Source organism: Onychomys torridus, chromosome 15, assembly GCF_903995425.1.
Source record: "Onychomys torridus chromosome 15, mOncTor1.1, whole genome shotgun sequence".
Classification (NCBI taxonomy): Eukaryota; Metazoa; Chordata; class Mammalia; order Rodentia; family Cricetidae; genus Onychomys; species Onychomys torridus.
In genome coordinates, this window is record NC_050457.1 from 73,958,137 (window position 1) to 73,981,188 (window position 23,052).

Below are 23,052 nucleotides of genomic sequence, written 5' to 3' on the forward strand. Positions count from 1 at the left end.
AAGAAGCCTGAGCCATTAGGCCGTAGTTTGTAATTTATATGTCTCTGTGTGTTCATTTGGATCTAAGGGACTACGGGACCATGGGGCCTCAGGAGCCAGGTGGGACTGGGAAAACTTACAACTGCAAGTCTCTGACAACCTCTGCTGTGTGGAGGCAGATGTTAAAGTCCTGAAGTGCCACAAAAGACCACCATCCATGTATGCAACCACCGAGCGCATTCATTATCTCAAGAGTAAAAGTGCCAGCAGGCTGGGGCCGCGCTCTCACACAGAGGCAAAATGGCCACTCTGAGAGAGGCTCACAGGCTCCTTTTAAGGATAACTGAAGGAATTCCTAAGGCAGTTCGGTCATTTTATCTACAATTGGCTTAAGTGAGTAGCAATTATGTTAGTAGATTCCTAATTGGCTAGGGATAGCAGGGGCTGGCTATAGCTTTTCCATTTGGGGGCAGGCCTGGACAAGTCCCAGGCTTTGTCCTTATTTGGTTTTTTACCTTGAGCTGCTGTGGAAGACTGGTTCAGGCCTACTATGTGCTATCTCCCTCTTCCCTGCTGTCAGGGGCATTAAAGATTGATTGTCCCTTGTTCATGGCTTCCTTAGAAACTGCCTGCTCAGTTTCAAGAAGCAGGAACTGAGGCCTAGATCTTAACTGAGTCACTTGGAGCCTGTCAAGATATTTGCCTGGCCTTCTCATCATACATACACCAGAAGTATCCATCATTATCAGAATGAAAAAGAGAAAGAAGAAGTGTCTGGGCACCACTGTTCCTTACAAAGCACATCTCCAGTGGTTGAAGATTTGCATGTAGACCCCATCCTCAGCATCTCCCGATACCACCAAAACCTGGGGACCAAGTCTTCAATGTATTGACCTTTGGGGGATCTTTTTCATATCCAATCTATAACGTAGTAAAATGCCTTAGGTCAGATAATTTATAAAAGAAAAAGGAACATACCAATAAAATGACTCCTGATGACGTTTTTTATGGCCACAGACCAGAGGATTGCTCAGCCCTCATCAAAGAAGCATCTTGCAGTAGATGGGAATTAATAAGGAGATCTATAACTAGACAGTGTGCAGAGTGAGAGACTGTGGGACACTCAGCATTAAGTGGTATGTCTTTGTCAAACTCCTCCCTTCAAGGCCCAGGGATCAGTGTACAAGAGGAGGCTGAAAGGTTTTAAGAACAAGAGATGGTGAATGACTCCAAGGAAACAGTACATTCCAGACACAACTGGACTGATGCTCTCATAGAGAAGGTGACAGTACACATAAGACCTGCACAGATTCGAACCAGACAAAATTCAGCATGGAGAAGGAGAAGTAGACACAAAGCTCCCTCCTCCCTCAGCCAAGAAGATATTGACAACTGATAGCAGCAGGGCAAAAGGAAAATCCATTTTCTCCTGTATCGCATCAGTAGGTATATGAACTACACCACTCCAGAGCAGGAACCATGCCCATGAGTAGTTGACTAACACAAAACATACTTCATGGGCTTATTGCTTGTGTGTGTGTGTGTGTGTGTGTGTGTGTGTGTGTGTGTGTGTGTGTGTTTAGGAGGGTGAACGTGAAGTTGAGGATGTGATAGAAGTTGGGGGAGGTCAAAGACTATACTATATGAAAAAATTAAGAAAAAAGCTAGAAATCATAAAAATAAATAAATAAAAATTAAAATAAAAGAAAAAGAAAAACATTTATTTTATCCCATGGTACTAGAGACTAGAAAATTTACTAGACTCTATATCTATAAAAGACTTGTAACATCCCATTTCATGATAAAAATGAAAAGGCTCAGAGTGTGTGTGGAAGAAGGAGCCAAAGATGGAGACCCTGTTTTGTAATGATGTATATAACCAGGACAAACTCACTCTGACTTGGTAATATGCAGAATTAACCCACTTCTGTGGTGAAGGCATTAGTCTACCTTAATGACTTACTCAACTCTTAGAGACACACTGCCATGTGCCATCAAACTGTGAACTTAAAGGGGACAAGCCATATCTGAATCATAACATTCACATTGTGTGGGAGCATGTATATGCATGTGCAAGTTGGCATGTATATGCACATGTGTATGTTTGCCTCTGTTTGTGCTACATCTGTTTGTGCATGTGTATGTATGTATGCATGTGTGAGTTGTAGAATATTATTTTTCATGCTGAGTGTCTTAGTTAGGCTTTTATTGTTGTGAAGAGACACCATGACCACAGCCATTCTCATAAAAGAAAACATTTAATTGAGGCTAGTTTACAGTTTCAGAGGCTCAGTCCAGTATCATCACGGCAGGAACCATGGCAGCATGCAGGCAGACACAGTGCTGGAGAAGGAGCTGAGAGTTTTATGTCTTCAGCCACAGGCAACAGAAGAAGACTGTGTCACACTAGATGGGCTTGAGGTTCTGAGACCTCAAAGCTCCTGTAACCCACTTCCTCCAGCAAGGCCACACCTACTCCAGCAAGGCCACACCTCCTGATAGAGCCATTCCCGATGGGCCGAGCATTCAAGCACATGAGCCTGTGGGGACCATTCTGATTCAAACCACCACACTGAGTGAGTCTAATTCCCTTACTCCTCCTTAGCTGTCATAGCAAATAGACTTGACTCCAACACTGAAAACAACCCCTGTTCACGCAGACCAACCTTCATCCTTTAGGGGCTGGAGGTTACTCCCAACCCAGACGTTCAGAGCCATCCCACTCCTTACCACTTTCATGGTTTCAGTGTTAGTATAGTGCTCTGTACACATCACATGCGCAGTGGCCCACAGGACATGGAGTGAGGGGCTGAACGCAAAAGTGAGACTCACTTGAGGAGGTCAGCTCTTGAGCTGACAAGGTGGCCATCTAGTTTGATAAATTTTTTTAAAATGACACATCCACTTCCAAGTTTCTTCTAAACTGAGTAAACATGCATGTTATGAAATATGACTTCCAAAGGGTCAGGCTGCTTGCTATTCTACTCGTATTCAGTGACTGCAAGCCTGACTTGTTTCTGCAGAAGAGCCTCTTGAAACCATGACGAAAGGAGCCTGGAGCTGACACCCCAGGCTGCTCAGAAGAGCCATTTCATCCTTGAAGTAGGATGCAAATGGACTGGATGTAAATAAAGACTTAGCAGTGGAGGATGTGTGGCATGAGGTGGAGCAACCAGCCTGCACCCTGCAACTCAAAAATGTGACTGCCCTACTGTCCTGTCCTCCAAAAGGAGCCACACATGGTTAGCTCCATTTCTCCATATCCCAAAGTCTTTTTATGCTGCAGTACCGGGGAAACCTCTAAGCATTAGCGAAGGTGTCACGGTTAATTCAATTAATCCAAACCAATTGTCAAACCACGATAAAACATTCTGTGTCTATCCAATGATGGGCCACTGAATGAGGAAGTGTGTGTTTTAGCTGAGCCCACTGGGAGTGGCTAGCTTATGGTGGTATTCCAGTGCCGCACTCAACAAACACCAAACACATCATTATGGCGTATCAGAGAGCACTGCACTTGTCATTCATACATGAGTCTAGAGACCAGGAAAGGTCATGTGACTTGTCCAAATCATTTACCCAATAAGCAGTCACAGTCCATGGAACCAGGATCCCACTCCTGGGACCCTCAGTTCTCAGGTTCTCTTTCTACACTATGGTGCTAATTCGATGAAAGAGGAAAGATGCTCTGTCATAAATTCCAATTTACTGAATCTTCCTAGTTCTTTGCAAATTTTCCAATCTGTCTTCATTCCTTCCTGTTTAAACAGTTCTGTGAATCACCATTTGCTGACCCAGCCCCACATCCCCAAATCCATGACAGGTAGAAGCATGGATGTGAGCAGTAATCTTTGAGGAAGAAAGATGTGATGACAATGTCAGTGAGGAGAAATGGAAGCTATCAAACTCGGAATCAACTGCTTTGGTCAGCGACATCCAGAGAAGAAGAACACAATAGCAGAGGAAACATTCATTTGTAAATGAGATTAAATACAGCCATGAAGAAGGGAGATGTAATTAAGTGGAGATAAAGGTCCTAGACACTGCTGACCTCTGCGTTTTCCGCTCCCCAAAGCCCCATTGACTGGACTTACCACAGAAAGACTGTAATGAGATATTGGACACTTACAGTGGAATGAAGAGGTAATGAAAGGACAATGATTCCATTGGCCCTGCCTGGAGAAGGTCAGGAGGACCGTGGGGGCCTTTTGTACTGGCATGGTGAGTGATAATATAAATAAACAGGCTTCTTTGTCCGGATACTGTTCAGATCTGTGCTGGGGCTCAGCTTCCACTCTGCCTCCTGAATCTGCTTTGACAGTGATGACTCACACCCTGGGAGCTTTGTAAGATCAAGAGCCCTAGAGAGAGACTGTCCAACATCAGTTCTCTTCCCAAGCATCACTTCAGGCATCTTGAGAAAGGACATCAGTACAAACAGGAATGTTACCTTAGATGGAAGTGTCACTCGCAGAGAAGGAAACACAAAGGTTAACTTGACCAAGATGTGAAGTAAGAAACAAGCGGTGTTGGGGGTTTGTTGTGTGTATCCTTCACAGCCACGCAGCAGTAGTCACAGTCACACAAACAGTGACGGCAAATACCTTCTCGGCACTCCCTCATCTGGCTGTAAGCACCATAGGCTTGAGAGGTAATTCCTTTCACTATAGCGCTCAAAATAGATCCACAGATGCTGAGTCTGGGCCACAGAAAACTTACCTCATCTGAGGGACAGAGCAATAGTAGCCAAGACAGAGAGTGGACCCTCGAAGGGCAACTTTTGAATCTGCAGCCTTGACCACCACATCAACTGCTCCTTCTGTGGTACATTCATCCAAAGTCTTTCAGTGTCTAGATAGGAATTTAATGCCTGAGGCTTTCTGTCCACACACAAGGATCTTTAGAACACACTCTTTTACACAGGAAAGAAAGAGAAATATTGACTCAGGTTTGTAAGCTGAGAACATTGGGTCCTGTCCTGTGCACCTGCAGTTGTGGGCATCTCAGGTTGGCTTTTAATTCTACATGCTGTGCAGGGTACACCTGTCCAGGGCTGTGCCAGAGCCCACAATAGGAATCTAATGTCCACAAAACCTTGCCTTGAGCACTGAGGAGGCAGATGTAGGATGAAGACTGGACTTTGTCATGGGTAAGCATGTGGGCATCAAGAGTCTGGGGGTGGCTACTGAGCACATGACAGGATTTTCAGTCTACCAGAGATCAAGAAAAGCTTCTAGAAAAGCAACATCCTTGGCTCTGTTTAAGAGGTCACAGAAGAATTGGCTAGAGGAAAAGAAGGGAAAGTGTCTATTCATCAAACAAGACCTTTACATGAAAGCATAAAACAAAGGCAACCAATGAGGATGCAGAGAGGTTTTGAGAATCATCATACAAGCTTGAGAGGAGTGTTGTATTTGAAAAGCAGCAAGCAGAGGCCTTGGTGGGTGGAGCCAAGGGGCACAGCACAAAGTCACTCATACCATGCAGGTGCCACCCACATGGAAAGTTTTATTAAAAGAGGAAGGAAGAAGGGAAGAGAGGGAAAGAGAGAGGGGAAGAGAGGGGAAGAGAGGAAGAGAGAAGAGGTGAGTGTGCCCTCATGGCAAGAAAGAGGAAGGGAGAGAGAGAGAGAAAAGGGAGGGGCTTCTCTTAAAGAGGACTTGATGTAAGATGACATTGTCAGGATGTTGGGTGAGGTCCTCAAGGGGCAGCTCTGAATGCTAATGCTCCTCACTATTTCATTATTATAAAAAAGTGAGCTGCTGGGTGGTAGTGGCACACACCTTTAATCCCAGCACTCGGGAGGCAGAGGCAGGAGGGTCTCTGTGGTTCAAGGCCAGCCTGGTCTACAGAGTGAGTTCCAGGAAAAGGCACAAAGCTACACAGAGAAACCCTGTCTCAAAAAACCAAAAAAAAGTGAGCTATGGATAGCAAGTGGGGGGGGGGGGAGTGAGGTCATCAATTTACTGAGACAGGTTCCAGCTGATATTGGGATGAAGTGGGGAGGAAGAAGTTGGGAGGTGAGGTCACATACAGTGGGAGGTATGAGTGAAGAAGCATTCAGTTAACTGTCATCATGGAGACCTTAGGCATCTGTTCCTTGAAGGAGCTGAGAAGGCAGGTTGCTAGGGGAAAAATAGATTGTTATCATTGGCCTCATGAGCAGCACTAGCCATGGGAAGGGTGATAAGTAACAGAAAGAATGGAACAGGGAAGTGTCCTGGTTGTACATAACAGGAATGGGTGAGCAAGACATGAAAGCAGATATGTCCTTCATTGTGACATCCTGGAAAACCTGGTTCCAGTTTGCTGCCTGCTGGGTAGGTGGTACTAGCAGCAAAGTCCCAGGAGCTTGGAGAAATGCCATGCCAAATCGAGGGATGATGTGTCCCAGGAGTACAGGAAGCATCACATCTGCTGTTTCTCTGCAGATAGGAAATGCCTCTATCCATCCTGTAAAAGTGTCAATGAATTAAGAAATAGTGAAGTTTTTATTACTGGCTATGTGGGTGAAGCTAACCTGCCAGTATTCACCTTGTTCGTGTACTCATTTGTCACAGTGGCATATGTGGAGGGCACCTGAGGGTTTGGCCTTGGCATGAGTCTGGTAGGAGAGGTGGACCTGTGCAAGAACCTGCAAGTGTCTGTGAAACAACTAGAACAGACTTACATCTTGGTGTCATAGCAATATCTATGGCTTTGGATTAAAAGGTATGAAGATTTTCTATGGCCTGGTTTCAGCCCAATGAAATACATCATCTTTAAATCTATAACCAGAGGAAATTTACTGAATGGAAGTGGTTGAGTGAGTGAAGGAGGAGGAGGGAGGCTTCCCTACCCTCTCTGATTCTAACCTGTCTGTAAAAGCTGGGACTAGTAAAGTCCACAGAAATTCAAGGACTCCTGAGACTGTCTGTCGTCAGTGCTCTATCAGTTCTCAAAACTGCATTTATCAATGTTGAATTTTTGAACCACTGAAGTTACATCGGAAACCAGTTTATCTTGTACCATGGAGTCTGTGAATGACTCAAGCTGTACTACTGTACCTATCTCTAGTTTCTTTGACCGCTGTAAAGTGGATTCAAGTTTTATGACTTCTGATGATCCTCTGAAGCTAATATGAACCCATACTTTACAAAAGGACATAAAAGTTTTAGATATATTAGTATTACCCATCAGTATTGAAATCCATTTTTTAAAAAAAGCAGGTAATGGGTAGCTACAGCAGAAGTAGCCGGGCGGTGGTGGCACACACCTTTAATCCCAGCACTCGGGAGGCAGAGCCAGGCGGATGTCTGTGAGTTCGAGGCCAGCCTGGGCTACCAAATGAGTTCCAGGAAAGGTGCAAAGCTACACAGAGAAACCCTGTCTTGAAAAAAACAAAAGAAAAAACAAAAAACCAGCAGAAGTAGACTTATGGTTCTAAATGCTGTATTTTAAAAATGGTGAATAGTGGCCTTGGTGGGTAGAGTCAAGGGGCACAGCCCCAAGTCACTCATACCACACAGGTATTACCCACATGGAAAGTTTTATCATTAAAGGGGGGAGGGATAAGGGAAGAGAGAAAGAGTGGAGGCACTTGTGCCCTTGTGGCAAGAAAGAGGAAGGAAGAGAGAGGGGAAGGGGAGTGGTTTTCCCTTAAAGAGAACTTCACATAAAATGATGTTGTCAGGATGCTGGACGGGTCCCCAAGGGGTGGGTCTGAATGCTGACAAGGAAGAGGAGACATGTTGGCTCCATGTTTATAGAGTCTCTAGAAAATGTGGACAAACTATAAAAAGGAGGGTACAGACTCCAGGGCAGCCCAGTAAGTCAGGTTCCGTGTCTGAGGATGAAGACTCTGAGTGAGCTGAGCAGCTGTGGGAGCCATACAGATGTGATTGCTTCTGTTATAAGGGATGTAAGGATAAGAGTGAATAAATCTGTCACAGTGAGAAAAGTCCACTGTGTTATCTTAATGTGCTGGTGTGGCTCATCATGGTGCCCAGATATTATTTTGGTTGTTGATATAAAAGTAAATGGGGAAGAGATTTATACTTATACTTATTAGGCAGAGTACAGAAGATTTCTTCCCACCATATGTGAGGCCTCATGTAGTCAAGGGCAGACAGGATGACCTCACTTTCCCCAGAGAAGCTACTGCTACACAACAGCCTAAGGTGCCCTCACACCTGAGCTCTGTGGATTTTGATCTCACCAGTCTTCACAAGGCGCATGTGCCTGTGCCAGTGTTCTGTTCCTCAACTGTGGAGAAACTTGTCCAGTGCAGTACAAGGGATGGTGAGCACAGTTTCTCATGAAATGCTAGACATGCAGCGGGGAGGAGTGCATGCGAAGTCTGGGACACTTGCTCCATCACCTGTTTGGATAAGTCATGGTGGCTTTTCATCCTAAGGAAGGAGAGAGCATGTGAAGACTCAGGGAAAGATTGCTCCAGTTTCCTTATGTTAGCACCACAACTGTGTAACTCTTACTTGTCCTCATGGGCTTTGGGCTCTGGAATTTGCTAGTCTGCTTTGTTGGGGTTAGAAAGCACACTAGGTGAAAGTGTAAAATTAAGTAATCAATGTATCAGCTACTTGGTTGCACATGGAAAACTGTCCTTTCCCTGGGATTACAGATAAATACATTTATAGGTAGTTGTCTCAGGACAACTTAGACATTCTATAGGGAAATTCCACCAGCCAAAGTAACCCATTTCCCAGAGTCTTCCCTAGAGAGGAACTTAATGCCAGAAGACTAAAGCTTAAAGCTGTGCAGCCAAGGCAGCTATGGTATCTTTGTGAGTCACTTCCTAGCCAAAAAGCTCTGCTCAAGATGTTCCCTAGGTACTGTGACATCATCAGCTTTGCCATGACCACCCTGACTCTTAAATTGACAAGATTTTGCATTCCCTACTTGTACAGGAAGTGTTAACACCAGAATTCTTTGTACATCTTCTTACACCTGTCTGGCATTGTCCTGTGCACAACCTGAATTGGGTCAGCACAAAAGTCACATGCAAAGGTGTCCTTTGTCTGTCACCCTTGGGAAGTGACATTGTTCACAACACCATCTATAGAACACAAAAAGGAACTTTCTTTTCTCCTGCTGGCTCCACATCTTTCCTTCCCAAGCATACTTATATAGTATCTTTGATTCCTGTGGTGAAGAGCATCTTTAGATTCAAAGTTCTTGACCAAGCGCTTTTGGGTCAAAGTACCCTTGCTTTGTCTGTAATCTAAGAACCTGTGAAATGAAATGGCTTGTGTTTAAGAATCTGATCAATGTCTCATAGAGTTAATGAGCTTCTGCCTCATCATCTCTGCAGCTTCCTTTCCTTCTCACTGGAAATGGGTTCACAGTGACCTACTCATAATCACATCGCCTACTTACAGAGAAGTAAGTTATAACACAGAAAAGATATACGTCCATCACCTTTCTAGGAAGTCATTTAGTTTCTGCTTTTTAAAAATGGTTTCCTCTTCCAGGAATGGCATTAACACAATCTTATTATATTTATTGCCCTCTAAGGATAAACTAAAGAGAAGACAACTTCTCTAGCAGATACCCAGTAATAAAAGGACCTGTCAAGAAAGAGGACTCAATGTTTTCATCAGGATTCCCAGAGGAGTACTGAGAGCCTGGCAGTAAGCAAATGTTGGATGATCTTTGGTAGTTGCTCATTGACGACTTCTACTCCGATCTCCAACCTTCATGAGACCCATCTCTGAATGACTGAGATCATGATTTGGCCTGCTCCTTTCTTGCCTCCAGATTGGGAAAGGAAAGGCTATGACTTGACTCTAAAATATTCTCATCCAGGTAGCAGTTGGGGCACAGCTCTGCATGCCACTATGGAATCATAGTACTGTGTGCATGCACAAATGGAAGAGTCCCTAGATCCTGTTCCCATCTGAACTCTCAGGAAACAATGTCACCTTGAGGTACAAAGAATGATCATGTCTGGCCTTCTGCCTCACATTTTGAACCATGTGATGGTAGTATTTTCCCCTCATATGTGCTCTTCATGGAGATACTGGCAGGATCAACATTCCACTAAGTATGCCATAACTGTTTCCTCATTGGCTTAGGACCATGATAAACATGTCTGCCAACTATTTATGGTCATCCATCCATGCTCAACCTGTGCAGTTATAGCCCTGAGAGATGAACCACTGAACAAACATCCTGGAACTCGAGGGAACGCTGAGCTCATCATAATCCACCTCAGTAAAGTGGTACATGAAAAAGACCAAGTGAGTTCTGCCAGGAAAAACAAAAACAAAAACAAAAAAGCACCAAACAATAGCATCTTCAAAGTTTTATCTTCAGAGAATTGGTGGCCTAGCTCATTCTTCCCTATGAGGGAGTGAGCTTACCATGGGTACTGGACTATTAGGGACAGTGACAATGGTCCAAAAAGGACTTTCTTCTCATAGTCCATTGTTCACAGGGAGTCTGGATAAGCAAGAAATCTAGGAGAAAACCCTCATGTCCCCAAAGAGTCTGGATCGACTGTCCTGCCCTCCTCATACTAAGACAAACCTCTACCGTATAGATAGTCTGGAGTTCTCGGTGGATAAAGAACATCCTGTGTCTTTAGAGTATCCAGAAGTGTGTAAGTTAAAGAGGTAAAAGTGACTAAAGAAATTGCCTCAAAGCCTTCAAGTGTGACTACAAGGGGCAGGAACATAGGAAGGCATGGTGGGAATTAAGGCACCCTCATCTACAAGAAGCTCTCAAAACTCCTGTTCTACCTAGGAAATGGATGCCAAGAAGGAAGCCAAATATCCAAAGTCTGTCTTCTGCTCAGGGTGCCACCATCTCTGTAACTTTAGAAGATCAGGAACTGGGCAGGTGTGTATAAACACCAAGCACTGTTTACAACTGCATAAGCCTTACTCACTGAAATTATAAGTCAGCACACTCCTGCCTTAAGAAACATACAAAACCCTTGGCACAGGAAGCCAGCTAGTTTGGTCATTTATTCATGTCTTATGGCACCTAATCATGATAATATTTAATTACTGAGTACCTTCTCAAGGTGGAGCACTACAGCGAATGTGCAATTTACACTGTCTCTTTCATGCCTCACTGACACCCAGACAGATGAGGCTATATGCCTGAGATGCTCCACTCTTGTGAGTTGTGTCTTTGTGGTTTAGAAAGCATGTACCCTTCCTGAGTGCCTTTCAGATTGATGGGGTGGGTGGGAGTCATGGCTTTCCCATTGCCTATGAGGTCAGGAGCTATGGTTCTTTCCTGAATTTTTATTTTCAGCCCAAGTGTCTTCCTGGGCTTTGTTTACACTTTTCATTTCTAACTCTCAACTTGACAGCCTGTTCATATAATTAGGTCTCAAGACTGTTCTGTCTCTCTCCAAGGTTATATTCCTATTAAATTATGGAATAGAAATCTTTATGAGTGCTTAGGGGGTTTGTGAATATTATATTTTCTCTCAGGAAAAAAACTTTATGGTTGTTTCTGATTAGAAGAAATTAATAGATGCTTATTGTAAAAACATTGTAGAAAATACAGGGGATACACAAACAAAATAAATCAGATGCACACTCAGACACACAGGCACCCAAAATACATACATGTCTACCACCCATGCATTCTCAAACACTCAAATTACAGGCAATCAATATCACATTACCGCACAGTCACACACATAGACACTATATATATATATATATATATATATATATATATATATATATATATATATATATATATATATGTATATATATATATATTACTCACACTATATATTGAGGCACATATACATTCATATATATTTATATATAAACACAGTCACATATAATATCAGATAGATAGATAGATGATAGATACTGATAGATAAGTACTCACATCTTTTATCTTCACAAACAGACGTGTGCACATAGAAACATACTCTGATATGTACTCATACATACACACACACACACACACACACACACACACACACACTCATTACTACTTATATATGATATCATATCATAACCTTGTTTGGATGCTGGTCTTTTATCAATTATTATATACACAGTGTTTCTGTGTTTGAAACATGCAGATATCCTTGTTTGTAGCAGCAGCATAGTATCTGTTATGTGTTTGTGAGTGTTTTGTATGCAATAGGCTGCTTTTAATGTGGAGCTCTATTCAGTTTTTGTAGCAGAAGTGTTAGAAGTTCTTATTAATAAAATCAAACCTGAGGCCAGTTATTGGGGTGAATGCTGGAAGAGCAGAGAGACAGAACAAGCCATAGCTTCCTCACCTCACCAGTTCCACAGCTGATCCTGTTTCCTCAGGCTGGAAGCCTCTGAGTCCTTATCTGAATGGATCTCAGCTGAACTGCTGCTCAAAAGCCTGAATGCTTAACCAGCCAAATGCTTCTAGTTTCTGGTCTTCATGTCTTATATATCTTTCTCTTTCTGCCATCACTCCCTGGGATTAAAAGCTCACTTCTTGGGATTAAAGGTGTGTGTCACCATGCCTGGCTGTTTCCAATGTGGCCTTGAACTCACAGAGATCCAGAGGGATTTCTGTCTCTGGAATGCTAGGATTAAAGTTGTGAGTGCTATCATTTTCTAGCCTCTGTATCTAGTGGCTGTCTGTTCTCTGACTCCAGATAAATTTATTAGGGTGCACAATATTTTGGGGAGCACAATACAACTACAGGTATTGATTTTGACAAATAAAATTTTAATGTGCATCATACATCTTCTCTGTAATCTTGGTATTTTCATTAGAAAAAAATCTGCTGGGAATAATTGGATGAGAAAGCACATTATAAAACTTTAAACAATATACATGCATCTATAGGTCACCCTACCCTACATGTGTGGCTGCCTCTTTCCTCTCAAGCTCAGCATACTTGTGTAGTTCATGTATGTATGGCACTACCATGCTCTAAATATGTGTCTGTCTGAGGTGGAGCAAACGGAATTTCTTGAATATCTACTTAGCCATGACTGAAGTGGAACATTTTTTTCTATGCCCTTTGGCCATTTGAATTTTAACTACCTCAAAGGACCACTTACAAGTTTTGCCTACATTCTTCATCTGAATCGGTTCTTTTTTGTGCAAATTGATTTTACTATTAAATATTTGATGAGAATGAAGCCAGTTCCAAAACCTAGGCTGGAGCATTACAAACGCTGCTTGGGATTTTAATTTTTCCACATTATTTATTTCTCCTTGCAGTTGACAGCTAGTCACAGAAACTGTTCCTTCACTTTAGCCTGAGACATTTTTAAAGCTGACAAAATTCATTATATCATTGTTTTCAAAACATTGGACACTGGGACACAAAGGACAGAGGCTGCCGACAGACTGTGAACAGACAAGGCGAGTCCTGCTGGTGGACGGGAGCCAGCCCCTGGGCTGCACCAGAGGGCAGGCAGGGCTTAGGTAGCCTGAGTTAGGGAGAAAAGCTAAGGTACAGAAATCACAGTGTGTGGGGCAGTTGTAGTCAACTTCGTACACACTGGAGTCACTCCAAGAAGAGAGAACCTAATTTGAGAAGTTCCTCCACCAGCTTGGCCCTTGAGAAGGTCTATGAGACATTTTCTTGGTTAATGACTGATGTTGGAGGGCCTGGTCCACTGCGGACACTACTTCCTCTGGGCAGGTGGTCCTGGGTTACATTAAAACTTAAGCTGAGCCGTGGTAAGCAGGCCAGTAAGCAGGGTTTCTCTGCCCTCTCTGCTTCAGTTCCTGTCTCAGGTTCCTGCACTGACATTTCTTAGAAGTGAAAGCCAAATAAACCCTCTCCCTCCAAGTCGTTTTCAGTGAGAGCGTTTTGTCACAACAACACAAAGTGAGCCCATACATGAGGTGAGTCCAGTTTGTAAGTCTTAGAATCCATGGAAGAAGAGATATTCAGAGAGCCCGGGCATCTGCAGAGAAGACACAAACAATGGCCAAGAGAAAAACCTACACATCAAAAGGGAGCACTGGGCGCAGTTGAAAATGGCTGGATTCCACTTGACCGAGAGTCTGAAGAGCTGACTGACACGTTAAAGAGAGACGTGGAAGGTGTAAAGAGCAGGCAAGTAAGACCTCAAACACTGGAAGTACCTTGCTTCTGCAGGTGAGTCACTGGATGCTCTGGGCTCTGGAAATCAAAAGGAAACTGACTGATTATCAAGTCTATCGTTCCTGCCTTTAAAAATTGCACTGTATAGCCTTGAAATGCAATACCTAGTTTTAATAAAAGATTAAACATTGCAGAAGAACATAGAGAATATAGAAACAGAGCATTATAAAATCAAAACCCAAAGAGAAAAGGGAAATCTAGAAAGAAAGCAGTGTTCTGTCAACATTAAACAAGAAAAATGCATCTAACTAGAATCCCCAGAGAGGACAGCCATGGAGAATAAAAGTGACAGAAGAATTATCATTTAAGTAACTGAAGTGCAAGTATTTTTTTATGAGACCTGTAGTTATCAAGGACAAGAAGCAGAAAATAATCACAAGAAATATCACGTCAATTTTTTTTAAAACCCTGATAAAAATCTAAGCTGTAGCCAAAAGAAGCATTACATTGAATAACACAAAGGGAAGGATGGTAATAGCCTCTCTACCAGAAACAAGGCCACCTGAAGGACAAGAAGAAGACTTCTTGGTGGATGAAGAGATGCATGAGAGATTAAGAGCATTTGTTCTGGAGGAGGACCTGGCTTTGTTTCCCAGCACCCTTGTTAAGTTACTCACAACCACTTAGAACTCCAGCTCCAGGGGGTCTGTCACCCTTCCCTGGACCCCAAGGGCTCATGCACTCAGAAACACACACACACACACACACACACACACACACACACACACACACACACAGGAGGGAGGGCGGGAGGGAAGGACACAGGACACAGGAGGGAGGGCGGGAGAGAGGGAGGGGGAGAAAGAGACAGAGAGGTATAAATTAAACCTTTTCAAAGAGAAACAATTTGAAGTACTAAAGGGAAAATCACCAACTTGGAATTCTTCACTTCGTCACTTCCTAAAAGTACATTTAAAACCAGGAAGATGTTTTCAAATTGCAAGAACTGACATAATTCATCACCAGCAAACGCAGAGCACACATGAAAGGTGTCACTGAAGTGAAGCGAAACAGATTCCAGAGGGAAGCCTGAGACCCACCAGGGCACGAAGAGCAGCAGAACAGTAGTTATGTGGGGAAATGGAGGCTTCCTTTTCCTCATTAGCTCCATTGTCAAAACAAAACAAAAAAACAAACAAAAATCCAAACAAACAAAAGCAAATAAAAAAATTACTAATTCTTGGAATGAATCTGGGAGGAAGTAAGGCAAGAGTTTTGAATGAATATAATCAAAATACAGTGCATGAAATTCTCAAAGAATTAATAGAGTATTTAAAAAATATTACTGATTATTTAAAGTGAAAGTAAATGCAGTGTTCGGTGGTCTTTGTCACATACAAGTACGTGTAACAGCAGTCGTACAAGGTCTGGGAAAGAAAATACTGTGTGTGCAATCCTCTTTAAGGACTTAAGCTATTTGTAGATTAGAGGATTAGTGAGTCATTTTAGGATCAACTTCGTTATAAAATCTAGCTGTGACAGGCAAGTTTCTCTGTCTCATTGTGTGATGTGCTTGGCTGTGTAACGCTGAAGCCAGAGATTCACTGATAGTAGGCAGTAGCTAACTCATTTCTCTTCTGCGTCTCCCTCCTCCTAGAGATAATACATTTCACATTTTTCTCCGTCTTTTCTTACCTAAACAGTTTCGTTGGTAACCCAAAGACTAGAATATGCCTGCTTGATGCTGAGGTTTAACACAGACCACTCCTTCGCTGCTTGTCTGATAATCAATGGTAATCAATCACCGATCCCTCCGCCCTGCCCACAGTTGGTGGTATTGCTCTGCATTTGACTCTACAGGTATCTTAAATCCCACATGTACTCACTGTTGTTGGATAGAACCCAACACTCAGCTGTATTGACTCATAACTCATCCTCTTCTCCCTGCGTTTCCTTCAGTGCTCCAGGTTGCCTCTCCTTGGCGAGTGTTCTCCCTCTGAAGCTCTGCCTGGGAATTTATTTCACAGGACACTTGTGTAATTATTTCTCTTCACTTTTCTGGTCTGAACGTACATTTGTTTTGTCTCATTTTTGAAAATACGACAGCAGTCCCTCCTCGGAGGACCCTTCACATTCCCATTGGCTACTCAGTAAAATCTACCTACCCTTTGTTTACCGCACTTTGACTTGCCTGGGTGTTTGCTTTGTGCTTTCTCTTGTGATTATTATTACATGCAATCTCTCTGTATTTTTCCTGAAGTAATCAGCAATACATTTCAAGCCTTGGCCTCCATTGTCTGCTTTTGGAGAGACTCCTGGATGGAGCACTTGGTGTATTTCATTCATTTCTGAAAACTTCTGACAAGGATCTTTTCAAACTAGCTTTCTGCTCTGTTTATAATCTCTGATCTTTGTGGGGATCTTAACTATGCATTTGGTAGCGTTTTTATTTTGATTGCAGTTCTCTGTGACTTCTGTACTTTCTATGCCCCTTTCTCTTATTTTCTCAGTCATTTTTAAATGAAAATCGATGTTTTCTTGTTCTTAGATTATCAATAGAAAAGAGGAAAATGCAGATAGCTATGTGGGGTTAGGGTACTGTGCTCCAAACTCACACTCTTCTGTGGGTATAGTTAAATGCTAAGCATTTATTTAATCACTGCGACTGGGAGACAATCGTTGTATTTCTGGTTGCTGTAACAGAATGCTTATGACCTATTAGTTTAAAAAAAGAAGTCAATACCTTAGTGTTCTAATACTAGAAATTGCAGAGCATCTGTTGAGGAAGTTCTTGCTACAAGGCCTAGGACACCATCACACATTGAGACAGAGGCACTTGGCTGGCACAGTCAGCATTTATAATGAAGTTGATCCCAAAATGACTAACTAATCCACTAATCTACAACAGACTCAAATCCTTTATGAGGTCTGCACACTCATAACCCTTCCTGCATTAGCATAAGACTTGAGCAGTTAACTTTCCCCGAACACACATGTGAATTGTAAGCTATAGATATGCAAACCATAGAAGGGTGGGATATCTCAGTGATGCTGTAAGGGCTCATCAAACCAATTGTCTTTAGGAGGTAACACCACTATGCTGTGTTGGGGGAAGATAGGAACACTGTCTTCATTAGCAGTTGGTAGAACACTCAGGGAGCTTTTCCCATGAACATTTAATGAAAAATGCACTTGCCATTCAGCCAGGACCCTTCAGAAAGAGGACAGGAATCCACACTCAAGTTGCTCTTGTGCAGCACATTCCAAACCTCTGAGTATTTATTCATTTTTCCAGTGACTTCAGTTGTACATAGTTCTTAGGTTAGGCATCTGAATACCTCAGTGTTCAAAGCTCAGATTACCTTCCATTAAATCGAAGAGTCAACTTGGATTGCTCCTTTGTCACTGACAAAACATCACCATTTCCTTCTGAGATTCATACAGAATCCACACCTAACTAGCTATGGACTCTTATTGCTACAGTAGATTAGAACCTCAGAGCCAGAGGAATGGATGGGCAGACCTTCTTCTAGATGTCCCAATACAGATGAGGTCACGACACCCTCTGAAGGAAAGGGACAGTCAGGGAGCTGCAGTGGCCATCTGTCTTCTTCCAGATGTGAACCACTTGCCTTGTTGGTTCCTGGTGGATACAGCAGCTCCGAAAATTTTACTGCTCTGCAGCCTGACTTAGTCCCAATTTTAGCAGTACAAAGCTGCCAGGAAGCACCATTTGTATGTAATTAACTAGTAATGTTAGCAGCGCTGCTTTTCATCACTACTCAGAGTACTATAATTAATACCGCTCAGGTATACTGGTTTTAACTCCAAGCAAAAACTTGGCTGCCATAGTAGGAGGATAAAAATAATGAACATGAAAGACTATTTATGGACTACCAAGAAATGTTTCATTAAATTTCAGCATGATTACATAAAATGTACAATATCAGTGCAGCCCATCATATCACTGTGAGCTCAGGATGGCAGTCCTGAGGGCATGATCTGTCTCCAGAGCCAATGCCAGGGACATGGCCCAGTAAACCAAAGCACAGACTAAATAGCCCAGGACATCAGAGGTTGCACTGCACCTGTCCACCAGGAGTGCTTGCTTCAGGGACTGTCGAGGTAAGAATCCCCTTGAGAAGGTCACTGTCATCAGAAGACATGCAGTATGTCATAGATAAGGATATGGGAATAATTATTGCTATTTACCATCTGGTTTTCACCCCTTAGGTGAGATAACTAGAAGGTAGAGTCTGGTGATATCGTATTCCCCAATATATCGTGCACCTTAATAAATTTATCTGGGGTCAGAGAACAGAACAGCCACTAGACAGACATAGAGGCCAGAAAATGGTGTCACTCATACCTTTAATCCTAGCATTCTGGAGGCAAAGATCTATCTGGATCTCTGTGAGTTCAAGCCACACTGGAAACAGCCAGGCATGGTGACACATACCTTTAATCCCAAGAAGTGATGACAGGAAACAGAAAGGTATAAAAGGCATGAGGACCAGGAACTAGAGCTGGTTAAGCTTTCAGGCTTTTGAGCAGCACTTCAGCTGAAATTCATTCTGGGTGAGGACTCAGAGGCTTCTAGTCTGAGGAAACAGGATCAGCTGAGGAATTGGCAAGGTTAGGCAGCTGTGGCTGGTTCTGTTTCTCTGCTCTTTTAGAATTTAACCCAATACCTGGCTGCCGGGTTTGTTTGTATTAATAAGACCCTTTAAGATTCGTGTTACAGCAGAGGGGTAAGGTGAATTATTCAAAGTCGTGCTTGTAGGAAAGTGACCAAGATAAGATGGAGAAGATTGAATGGTATTGGAACATGATAAGCATTCGGAGAACAGACCTCTACATTCTCTGGAATGCATCAAGTGACCATCTCTTAATGGATCCATCTGAGGGTGGGTAGGTTCTAAGATGTTCTCTGGGTCCAAATGAGCCCATCTCCTTTTGACAGAGGGTATATCTAGAAACAAATCTGGACTGCTTTAAGGGTCATGTATCCTTGGATTCTTCCCAGCTTGAATTCTTCCTCCTCTGAATGTAAGAACTCAAAACAAAGTTGAGGAGGGAGAGACCTACTTCCTCACTCTGGCCAGCAGCATGTAGGCTGTTGGTATACCTGGCTGTCATTCTTAAGTGGCCTAAATATGTACTAAACATGGAGTATAGGAAAAAGAGCAGGGAAAATGAGGAGTCAAGGCATTTTGATTTACTAACCCTAAGCACTTTTCAGAAGATTTCTTTTTGTATCCATGGCAAAGTATGTTTTACCTACAGAATAGCTAAGCACCCTGCTTCCCTGGCCAGATGGACTTTATGTGGCATCTGTGGGCACTTCTGTTGGCAGATATCTATCCTTCCATCTGGCTAAAGCTTAATTATTACCAAGTCTCATTAAACAAAGACATAAAGACAAGAGATGAGGGAAGAGAGCTTGATTTTCATCAAACATCTTTTAATTTTAATTAAAAAATAATTATATAGTGAGGTAGAAAATAAAATCAGATTAAAGCTGAGAGTTCACTGGCCAGAAATCCTGTCTGAGGAGTCTTAGCACCTGGGGAGACACTTACTACTGACACAGAGCATCAAACTGTCTTCTAAATATCTATATTCATACTCACAAAGATTACTCTCAGCTTTGATCAGAGATTCCTCTCCTTGTGGAGCACAAAGGGGAATTCAGAGCCCCATGGCTGCACAAGTTGCTGAGACTAAATGAAAGCTGAGGGCTTAGCCCAAACAAAACATCCATTACCACCATCTTAAGCCTCAAACAATACTACAGGAGAGAGGGTTGAAAGAATGTAAGAGTTGGAAGATGGGAGAGGAGTTTTGAAATTCCATCTTTTAAGCACTAACACAAACATGGTTGTCATGAACTCACAGTGGGCGTACCCACTTATTAGAAAAGGTCACACAAGTTGGACTCCCAAAATTGTCATCTGTGAACAGGGAAGGGACTCCTGGGGCCCTGCCATTTACTGTTGATGTATTTGCAAATAATAGTATCTGGGAGATGGGGTGGCATAGTGTCTAGTTGTGTTTGTACTGGTGGAGCCCACCAGGCTCTTGTGGATAGTTCCAAACCCCTGGTCACACAGATGGTCTGGGTTAAACACAGTGGAATACAGAACAACATGAATCTGGAAAAAGGATTTGGAGGGAAGAAAGGAGGCTGGGCAGGACAAGAGGAACATAAGAGTGTGTGGAGAAAAGTAATCACATGCATTATATACATGTATGAAATTGTCAAAGAACAAAGTTTATTCTTAGAAAACAGGCTTAAGTGAGGGCATCTTTAAATGAAATATAAAATTATTTCCTTTTGCAAAATTATTTTATCTCTGAAGCAAGTGACAGAGTTGGTTGAGATTTTATCATCTGTCATGCATGATCCTATTTCATACTTTAGTAAAAGTCTACTGAAGGAAATGTGTTTTGTATCTGGACAAAGTTTTATCTTTTTTTTTTTTTTTTTTTTTTTTTAAATAAGCCAAGAATGACTCTCTAAACTTTTTAAAGATGTTTTCATTGTTTGACAGCTTCATACACTTACATAATTAAAATCTGCTCTATTATAAGGCTTGTGGCTTTGACATATGACTATGGTTTGGATACTAGCTGCATATGCTAAAGTCAGGTTCCCAGGGTATCGGCTTGTGGGAACCAGGGCTTTATGGCAGTTCTGTATGTCATTGGGCATGGCTCCAAAGGAATTGTGGGACCTCAGTCCCTCCCACACCCCTCCTCTCTCAGGTTCAGAATGGGAATGTTGCTTCTACATTCACTCCTGACATATACGCCTCTATTGCCACCCTCCCCAGAGCTGAGCATCATGAGCCATGTCTTCAGTATCTGACACTATAAGCTTAGTCAGCCTTCTGTTTTAAAATTAATTGCCTGAGATATGTCACTGTAGCTGTGTGAAGCTGAATAAACACACACACACACACACACACACACACACACACACACACACACAAACACTTATTTCATTGGCTCACTTTCAGTAGTATTGACAATTGTAAGTTATGTGGGGATTAACTGTGGGATGTTTCTTGCATTCCTCATATATACCTTCGAGAGGCCAGTAGCAACCCCTGATGTGGTGAACTGACTGTCTCTGGCTGTTGTTAAATAGCCCCTGATTTCACAGCGGTTCTCTAAGCCAGTGTTCACAGAAAGTGGTGGCTCACCACAGCTTTCGTCTGCTCCTGGGGTGGTGGGAATGGGAAACCCTGCTCCTTTCCCCACATCTCCAGATAGCGAGAGGGCTCTAGCACTTCCTTCAGGCTTCTGGACTCAGGGCTGGGTTACTGTAGGTCGACTCAGGGGCTGGTTCCCTGCTTGTGTCCTCCCCCTTTCCAAGGTCAAATGCAAAGATTTAAAACTGTGTTTTATAAGAGGAAAGTAGAAATGGGTGAAGCAGCATATCTGAGTCGCTAAGGGAAGTATTGTCAATTACCCAGCATGGGCTGCTGTGGTTTTAGGCTCAAGCCTGGGGACTCACTCAAACACACTGGTCAGTGTTCTGCTCACTTGTGAGTCAGCTATCCTGCGTGCTTTCTCCTCCCAGGAAGACAAAGTAGAGGAGGGGCAACAGTGAGAGGCAGAATGTGAGGTCACTGATTCCTGTTTGATTCAGCATCATGGTGTTCATCACTACTATCTGGTCACAGCTCTGCCGCTGTGGCCATTGGGGAGGGAGCAGAGAGCACAGGGTTTGAACAAGTTACTCCTCCACTGGTTTCACAGCTCACATTGAGTGAGTGCTGTGGTTAGGTTAGTTCTATTCTCTGCAACTAGGTCTCCATGACCTCCCCAGGGCTCCATAACCTCCCCAGGGCTCCATGACCTCCCTGGGTCTCCATGACCTCCCTGGGCCTCCATGACCTCCCTGGGTCTCCATGACCTCCCCAGGGCTCCATGACCTCCCTGGGGCTTTGACTTCTGCTGTCTATGGGCAGGCTGGTTTGGCTTTAGGATCTGCTTGGTCCTGCTCTATCCTTCTTCAAGGCATGTTCTCTCACTGAACTGTGTGTGTGTGTGTGTGTGTGTGTGTGTGTGTGTGTGTGTGTGTGTGTGTAATTCTTTGCAGCACTCTGGGAAGCCATGGCCTGAGCCCATCACTGCTCTGCCACAACTTGGCAAACGCATCCCATTCCTTGGTCACCTCTGAGGGGAAGGGTCAGAGTCAGATGGACACTGGAGGCTCCAGAAAATGGAGAAAAGTGTTTTCCCCCATGCATCTCTGATCTTGTAGCCCTGGTCTCATCACGGCCATCTCATTTTCCCAAAAGTTAAAAACAAAACAAAACAAACAAAATGCATGGAATAAGCCTTACCTCATTGTTCTGCTTCTTTTTAAATCTCCCGAGAGGCAAGAGCGAGGCAGCTCCCACCTCAGTGCACAGAGAAAAATGACTACGTGTAGGTATATGTCTTTCATGCTGGGAAGGGCTGATAAGCTTTCTTCGGGCAGTGGCTGAAAGGGAGGATAAATAGTGTAGGATTCCAAAGGACGCTCTCAAAGAGCTGGGTGATCACTGCTGTGACCACCATCATCAGGATGAGGGCCAGAATCCTCTGATGATTCAGATTCACCCACATCTTTCCACTTTAATATTCTTCAAGATGAGGGCTGGAGAGATAGCTCAGCCATTAAAGGCTAGGCTCCCAACCAAAATAATATTCTTCAAGATGAACACCCCCCCCCATGTACATATACTCACGGAACTTTGAGGTAAAATGACTGTAGAGCAAAGGATACAAAGCTGTCATATACCAAGATAGACAGTACTGCCAAAGTCAAGAGTCAAGATCCAAAGAGCCACATACCGCTTTGAAAACCATAAGACAGACACTCAGCCTCAGCTGTCCTGGAGACTGGGAGGGAGATGGTGAACCCCAGGCGGAAGAGACACTATGCAGGAAGTACTCATTCGAACCTCACCCTCTTTGTTTCTTCTAACAAATAAAAACAAAACAAAAACCAAACAAACAAAAAACATCTGCTTATTTAAATAGGTTTTTTTGTT